Consider the following 9,284-nt stretch of genomic DNA (forward strand, 5'->3'; position numbering starts at 1 on the left):
TTTATCTTTTAAACAACAGTATTCTAGTTTTGTCCCCATTCGTTTCTTTATTTTCTTTTGAATTAGCCACCAAATCGACTAATTAGAGTGTTTATCAAAAAAACTGCTTTATTGTGTTTTACATTTCAGAAAGTGAAATATAAGGTTTATGTTTAGTTTTCATATTCAATGTGCTATTTATGCTTTATTACTTTATTTATTCATGACATTCACACTTACACAGCATGCTCAGCAAAGAGTTTGTTAGCTAGCGTTTAATTAAAAATGAATATTATTTTTCTGATGTAATTAACCAGGGAGAAAAAAGATTACTTCATACAGCAGTTACAGGACAAAGTAATAGAATGATCCCACAATGCAGATGAATAATAGCAGATTTATTTTATTTTACTTATTAAAACAACTGTAACTGTACAGTTTTTCTTCTCTCTCCCAGTCTTCTCTGATGGGAGGGAAAACTGGTGTGACAAAACCACAGTATTGTGGTAGGCAGGCAGGCTGGGTTTTGAGAACATATAAAAAGCCTTTTAATTACGTCTGTTTGGTTAGACTTAAGGTTACAGTTAAGATTGAGGCTATAGCATGTGCTTTATAAAGTAACACTATGGAACTGTTACGTATGTAATCAAGGGAAAGAGCGAGAATCTGGATTTGCATCTTCACACGAACTGCAAGATGGGTTCTGAGAGGTTTAGCGAGTGAGACGGCGGCTGGAAGGAAGAATGAGAACGTAAAACAGAAAGACAGAAAGAAAGAAAGAAAGGGACGAAGTTTGGCGAAAGACTTATGCAGACATACGCTTTTTACTACCAAAGCTGCCTTTTTGTTGGCAGTCATACAGAGACCACAAGCTGGCATTTTCAGCTCCCCAACGAGAACAACATGTTTGTCTGGGAGAAAAAAATAAACTCCTGTATTCATGCTTCAACAGTAAACAGTGGCCTTATTTTTTTTTTTTTTTTTTACTAAAGCTAGGCCTGCTAAAATATATCTTTCTACACTTTGCTGAATAAGTAAGTTGTAGCACACCAAACAATGATACAAGTCCATTTTCTTTACAACGTGGAACACATGTTAATGATGTTGCTTGACCCATTAATGTGTTTGATGTGTTTGGCTTATTGTCTTAGCGGTTAAACCTGTTAAGATGATTTTCTAATGGACAGTTTCCAGGACATGTTGTGGAAGGGACACGTCACTTATAAAGACATCTGCAGCCTTCATTTCTTTAGCAGATTGTCTTAATCCCCCAACAGGGCTTTTTTTTATGATTTTAACTCTACAAAGAGGGCTTGAAGATCATTTGTAGCTTTTGAGAATAACCTTTCATAAAACTGGCTAAGCACAGTGAGCTTTATTACTAAAAGTTAGTATTCATACATAGACCTGTCTAAATTAAATGTTTGCTAATATGCTTTTCTGTTATTTTGTGCTTGTGTACAGTTGTTTTTGACATATTGGTCTGTTCTGTGTGTTATTTAAAATAATATGCCATTCCATAGCCTAAGTTGGTTCATATTCATCATATTACTGTATTGGTACCCGCGCTACAACCGTAGCACTGGGATGTTGTTTTCTTTGGCCAGTTGTGTTTTAATTTTGTCTTTAAAGCTGAGAGTGTGATCTTCGTGGCGCTTATCTACAATCATATTCATAGAAAGCTGTGCTCTCAGGGACTTTGACCTCATCTAAAGAGTAAAAAAAATAACATTTCATGTGATGTGATTTTAGTTTGCTTTTAGCTGTGATGCATACACGATGACACCATATGAACTGGAGCTTCTTCTTTTTTTTTTTGTTCAGTAATCTGTACCCACATGTTTATTTTGCAGGTAAAAAATTTAAGGTATGAAGGTGATAAGCTTTGTTACATTTTTCCTTGAGGAAAGTTTGGATGACTGTGGGTAGACACTGGCTGAGTCAGACGCAAATTTCAGTTAAAGAACAAATCACAACCCGTTCATTCATCATTACTGTGAATCAATAAAACTTCATCACATACTAAGCTGTCCTCTGCTTCCTGCCTCCTTCTTGCTGTTAATGCATGACGCTGCAGAATATTTGTTGATGAGAAAGTGGCTCGGATTGTATGTTTCGTCTGCGAGAAGAAATGCAGCCTTTTCCCTCTACCTGCTCGGATATGGGAGTTATTTTACGGGAAGATCTGTCCAAACTGGTTACTCAGCCGCCCTGTATTCTTGGGTTTTTACAAGACTGGTGGGATACTGGAACTTTCTTACACAAGGTTTCCCCTAAAATGACTCGTCTGCCCAAAGACAACCCTTTCAAGCTGTTAGCTGCTGCGACTTAATCCTCTGCAAATACTGCCCCTCATGGGAACCGAGAAATCGCTTTACTATCCCAGTAACAAAAATACACAACAGTGCGCCGGAATTAATGACTAAATTCAAGCATATCAAATTTGGTCGAAGCGGGTGGAGTAATCGGCTATGTCTGGAAAGAAAATTTACTCTCGACAAAAGTCTGATTTGATCACAGCTGACAAATCCACCCAGAAAGAAAACAGCAGAGCTATGAAGTGGTCGCTCTCTGGGATGAAACAGCTGCTGGGCAAACAGGAAAGGAATACTTGAAAGCCGAGCACCTGGGTTCATGGAGTGTACTCACACACATTCAGCATCCTTTCATGCACTTTTAGCACACTGTATAAACACTCATGCAAGTGCACTTGTACTGTAAGCAAATATAATGAATGTCATTATTTTGACTTACTTTATATTTGGTTTTAAAATGTGCCCTTTGTATGCTGTTGAACTTTTAAACCAGACGAGATAAATCCGTTCGCTCCTTATGCAGGTTCACTTGTTCTCTGGAAACGTGACACTTAGGCAGAAAGGACCTAAATTATCTCATCAGGCCGGCAGACGTGAGATACTAGTGTCTAGAACATGCTCCGAGAGAACATGATTTTGTAAGTCAGAACTTGATTACATCTGGAGGAAGGCTCATTCTTGCACTGCGTGGACATGTGTGGACGTACATCTGGAGAGAAACCCAAGCAAAGTCTGTCGCTTTATCAAGATGAATTGGAACAGGAGAAAGAAAGAAAGAAAGAGTGGAGAAAATACGAGCATAATCCATTCATAAACACTCGGCCACGCAGTTCTCGTTTTATCCATACAGGCCCGCTTCCTGTTTGCAGCACGTGTTTTTATTCGGGAGGCCCCCTTTTGCCACCCCACCCTGACCCGATGGGGACCACAGACAGACCCACAATGGAGACTGTGTGTGCTCACTGAATGACAGACCTGTCCATACAAGCCCCCCCCGTCAGACACGCACACACACACACACTCTCACACACACATACAAACAACTGGACTGCATAACAAGTTTTGCCGTCATCTCTTTTGGAGGCAGTGTTCCATGCTTGGTAAGGCAGACAGACATGGCGAGGGATTTCTGTGATCGGACTTCAGATTATTCAGCAGGAATGTCTGAGAGGCAGCTTTTTGCCGTCACTTTTCATCACGTCTGGGGAGATGAACTGCTGCAGCATTATCTGTAAGAGGCTGATGAGAATGCTCATTAGTGTGTTTCCCACTTCTAATTGACAGTACAGTAGGCGAGCGTGTTTCCAGGCGCTCGTGGATCATAAGCGCAGCGACCACCTGACGTACAGGCCCCAGCTCATCACCTGGGAGTGTTAATATTTACAGATAAGAAGATGCTTCCCTGAATAATGAATGCATTTGCATAATTGTCCCATCCTGTTGAGGGAAAAACACATTATGGGACGCACTCAATTTCCATGTCAGGCCCTTTGAGAGAGTAAATGAATAGGCAGTGATATATAATGACTTGCAGAAGTAGAGAGAATGCCTCCTAATGAGTGTGATGCTTTTTCTTAGGTGCTAGTAAAAATTTCATCTGGCTCTCCGTGCGCTTACTGTATTGTTTGAGCGGATAAGTGAATTTGTCTTTATGTGAGTGCACGTTCCTGCTCACGTCCATAACCCCCCTCCCCCCCGAATCCCCTCCCCACCCCGGTCCTCTCCTCTACCCCGAGAGATTTACTGCAAAACAGCCTTGTGAGAGAGTACACATGCTCTGCCCAGTCTCTGTACTGCACCCTGACAATTACTGCTATATATACCACTCCAAATGAGAGCCATGAACCGGCGTGATTATAGGGTGGAGCAGGAGCAAAGAGGGAGAGGGGGAAAACGAAAAAAGTGAGGGCGAGTTGAAGAGAGAGAGAGAGAGCGAGGGGGAGGCAGCAAGACAGAGCGAAGGAGGGCGAGAGACAGCGCAGTCCGAAATGACTGAAGTCTGCTGCAAATTGTATTGTGCATTCGTCATAAATCACAGTGCTTATGACAAGCTACATTTTAGTATGAATCACTTCTTTTTCAAAATTGGGAAGTGGAGAGGGTCAGATTAAAGGGCTGAGAAGCATGCAGGGAACGAACAGCATCTTCTGGACTCTTTCTGCGCTGAAAGAGCCAAGATTGTGACCTCCGTCTGCATGCTCAGCCTCGATAAATTGCACAGCAGGGCTTTAAATACTAGAATACTGTATATGGGGAACTTACAATAACATTTGGTAAAGAAGTGCTGCCCTCTTCTGGGAAAGCGACTACATGAAATATGACTGGGAACATGATATTTAGGGGGGATGGGGGGGAAGGAGTGTCAAGAGGAGCACATCCTCACTGGAGGAGTCAAGATTAAAATCGCTGTGCTGATTCTTCTGCTGTGTAAACTGTCCACATCTGAAGCAGAAAAGTACAAACTGAGATAAGAGAGCAAAGAGGGAAAAGATTCCTGGAAGCCAGACAAGAAAACAGACATAGAAGAAGAGGGTGTTTGACACAAATACCCTGATTGTGAAGACGCTTCCACGGATTATAAAGCGTCTTCCTACATCTTCTCCATCCATCTCTTAGTTTCCTAGTGGCTGTCCAACACTGAGCCTGTCACTCCAGCTGAGTGACAGGCAGTGACAGGGCTGCCCTGAGAGGTCACCTCAGTCACGCTGTCTGGCAACATCATGACGCCTAAAAAGAGGCGTCTAAAGAAAGACTGATAGCCCAGGAACTGATGCCACAGCGAAAAAAATCCCACATGTGATGTATTGAAGGGCTGAGTTTAATGGATGCTGGTTGTGGCAGAGCTCGGGCCCCGGCGATGAGCCATTCACTAAATAGATCAGTCTACCTTATGGAGTCATAAGACTGTGGGAAAAAACGTGGTGAACTGGGAAGTGTTGAATAGGGAAATGGCTGTTCCTTTAATCCCCCCTCCGTGTGCAGAAACCATCCCTATGGGGGGAAAAGCAGCAGGATCACATTACCCATGGACCAGTTTTCATCGTACAGAAACCCACGCTCTGCCTCACTCCAGCGGCTCGCATAATTGGAAGCATCTTGGCATGAAGATAGAGTCAAGGTGGCATATCAATGGGCGCGTACTCCAAGGGCATGCAGATAAGAAAAGGCTGCTTCTCTATCTCTTAACAGGTCGTGTCCATGATAGGGTCACTGGCCCTCCCTAAAAAGACAGCGGGCTCGGTGTCGACGCCCATACAAATAGCTATAGCTGATCAGTGGTGTGGAGCCTTGTAGCGCGATTCACTCCCAGTGGTGCTCATCCCGAACACCAACAGGAAACAGTTTTGTTACCAAGTCTTTTCTCATTGTGTATGCATGTTCAGCAGCACAGAATCCCCGAGGCTCAGGATAGAGGAGCCAAGTGATGAGATTTTTTTTTTTTTTACATGCACCATGACTGAAAATCATCCTATGATCAGTAATTTGCTCTGTAACTTTACTGCTTTTGGTTGTTGCATTACTAAACCAGAAAGAGCCGTACGTATAAGTTATCTTGTAGCTATAAAATATCAAAGGGATGCTCCACAGTCAGGGCTGAGACATCTGAAGTTGTAGTCCTTGGTATAGGTCAAAAACATAGGTTCCTGCATGTTCAGGTTTGTAAAATACTGTTAAAATATGGCATCACTGTGACATGTTAGAAGCCCTGTTTGCATTTCAGGAAGTTTTAACAGGCCAAAGAACCTTTTGAGGAACTTTTACTTGTATTTGCATTTGTTTAATTTAGTTCCTGAGTGATTTTACCTCCCAAAGAGTCCCTGCTTTTGGAGGAAGAGTCTATTAAACTATAAACTATAAACTATTTACACGTTCGTTTGCCTCCTTTGTCGCTGATCTGAGTTCAGCTGAAAACGTTTTGACGTTCGGTCGCCGCCGAGTCGCTCGCGGCTTCAGAACTTCTAGTTTTCACAGAATGTTTTTGGAGCAAAGGGTTGATTTGTTGAGAATTTTTAAACAAGAGAAAGTAAAGTTTTCTGATGGAGCAACTTTAGGGTCTGATTCAGTGAAGGGACACAGGGCGATGCATTCAAGGACGGTTCGTTGGGATCGTGGTGGTTGTTTAAAGACGCGTCTGGAAACTGCCGGTGAGTTCAGAGAGTTACGGCGTCACGGTGGCTGTTTAGCATGTTTCTATACGTGTTGCAGGCGATCATGTGACGGCTTCCTGGCTGCCGATTGGACCGCGGCGTCTCTCAGGTGTTCTCAGGTGAGTCACCTCAGCGTTAGAGCAAACAGCAGTGTTCAGAGATTTTCTAGGTGTGGCTTGCAGTGTTTGTGATTGGTCAAGAACACTGGGATTTTCCGCAGCATTTTATAATCACCAGTTTTAAAAACTTGCAACAAAACCTGTTTGGTGAGCTGCTCATTGTGCTCGTTAAAAATAATTAGCATGTAGCTGTCAAAGGCATTTTACGACTGATGTGCCACCAAATAAATGCATCATCGCACTAGCATTCAGATGGGTGTTGCATGCAGTGAAGTGGATTAAATCAGGTAAAACCTTTAAAAAGTACTGCCAAGATTTTCGTTACCTTTTAAGGGTTATTATTAGATTTATTGGTAAGTCCAAGTTCAGTCTAAGGTGACACTCTAATAGTGTCATCTGACCAGCTCAACTGCTACATCGATTCAGTCCTGCATAGTACTTCTCATATAGCCGTGAAAAATGGTCAGCTTCTCGTTCCCGCGCCCTCTTGTTCTGTCTGGCTAAGCATCCTCCATCGCCCCACTGCTTCCCATCCTGCAACAGAATCCACTCTGCTCCAGTCCTCTCCAGAGGAGGAGGGGGGTGGGGTGGGTGAGAGGAGCACGACTTCTCCACCTCCGCACAAATAAAACTGTGTGCCAAGCCTTATTAACCCTGCATCCTTATCGCCTTTCTGACTTGAGACATTTTATGAGCGGGAGTTGTCAGCCAACTCAGACTCCAACAACAAGATGAGGCATGCTTTATGCACTGCTGCATCACCGACACCACTGCTTACTGGACGCCATTATCATTTCACTGCATGTACGCCACGAAAGGTCACATTTTCGGACTTCAGTTTATCACATCTCATTGTATGTATAATGTAGCTTTCAATTGGTTTCCAGGCTGCGGGCATTCAAAATTAAACAAAGTTGTGGGGAAGTTACACATAAACACAGTTGTGTGTACACACCTAGTCGAGGCAGAAGACCTGCTGTGGCCTCTGCTGCCGGCCTAAACCAGCTCTCTTGACTCTCCTAAAGTTTCTGCCTACACAAACACTGACCGCACTGGTCCCCCACTGTCTCTGAAATAGGCGTTTATGCTTACTGAGGAGAAAATGACTCAACAGCATGCCGGGAATGTGTGCAATACTTCCCCAAATACCTTATAAAACTTGTAAAATAACCTGGAAGTACCTAATTTTAAATCAAGCCAGCGGCATGTTGAGTATTTGGTCAATACGCTCCACCAGGACAAATATATTTCATGCCCCCTAGTTTACAATTTAAATGTTTCGCCTCATAATTTTTGCTTTTATTAGTCTTGTGTTTAAGATGCACACCACATAACTGCAACATCCAAGGTTTGATTCCAGCCTGCCTGTCTAATAACGGCCAGAATGGACAAAAATAACACGAAAAATGTTTTGCTTTTCAGTATGTATCCACTGTTGCCTGAATCATCTTGTATTAATTTTTAGCTACATGACTTCAGCTTGCACTCGGCGACAGCATTAGTATATGCAAAACCTCATAATCATGCTGTGGCTTTGGCCCCTTGTGGTTTCTTTAGCAGTAACTTAATTCTGCTCCACTAATCATAATAATTATAGATATTACAGTAGCTGTGGTAATTACTGTAGAGCACTGGCTTCTATCCTTTAATGGATGCTTAAACAAACAGATTTCAGATAAGTTTGGGAAGAAAACTAATTTATAGCCTCTGAGGGGAGATCAATCAGGTGACGGGGTTGGGTTTGGGAGGGTGTAATAGGGTGGACTTCGGTAATTAATACAGAATGCAGTAAGAGATGGAGCCTGGCTCTTCCCTTTTTTTTTTTTTCAATTCTGCTTCCCTTTCATCCCTACATCCCTCCTTCTCTCCGTGCCTTTGCCACATTATTTATCTGCGCTGTCATACCATTGTTGTGATTATGGATGTCATGCAGTCGTAAAGCGCTCCACGATCAATAGGCCTGAAATTAAACCAAAAAATGAATTTCCGCAGTGTCGGCCACATGCACTCCTGAGCAGGAATTACCTTGCAGGAGGATGGCTGATTACCCTACTGAGGAGACAGCGACAGAAACAAAAAGAGGAGGGATAGTTTGTTGACTGAGGCTGCCAGCAATGGCAGTCAGTGCAAGGACAGTACTGCTGCTTTGTTACAGCTACAGACCTCTGAATACATTTTGTGTACGCTGAAGCGTGTTTAACTAAGCCCTCAAACACCAATTATGATTTAACAAAACATCAAACTTCTTGCGCTGGGATAAATTGACCTCGTAAGGCTGTAATAGGTAGAAGCTGATCTGCACTTTAAAGGATATGTGCTATTAGTCCATGCTGGCAACATCCCATATTACAGTTTCAAAAGGTTGAGATTTTGTGTAGCGTTTAATACTGAATGTCTGTAATGTAACGTAGCAAGTCCAGGCTTTACACTCTGACACGAGCCAACTAAGAAGATGATGTAGTCATTTCTCCCCGGCTGAGATCAATACACTATTAGGCATGATGAGATGAAACAGTGCTCATTACTTCTATCATCAGGTCATTTGGAGTGCTCGTAGACAGCGAGACTTCGGTCACATGGCAAGACCTCCAGGGGTGAACAACGTGACAACATAATATTTAAACAAAGACGTAAGGATGAGGAGGAAGCTCTGTTATAGTCAGTTTTATAACCCAGCTAAGTGAAGCTGCAGCTGTTTTTGAAGCAACAGTATGAAGCCTGCA

The sequence above is a fragment of the Stegastes partitus genome, unplaced genomic scaffold (genome assembly GCF_000690725.1).
Source record: "Stegastes partitus isolate 25-593 unplaced genomic scaffold, Stegastes_partitus-1.0.2 Scaffold169, whole genome shotgun sequence".
NCBI classification, from domain to species: Eukaryota; Metazoa; Chordata; class Actinopteri; family Pomacentridae; genus Stegastes; species Stegastes partitus.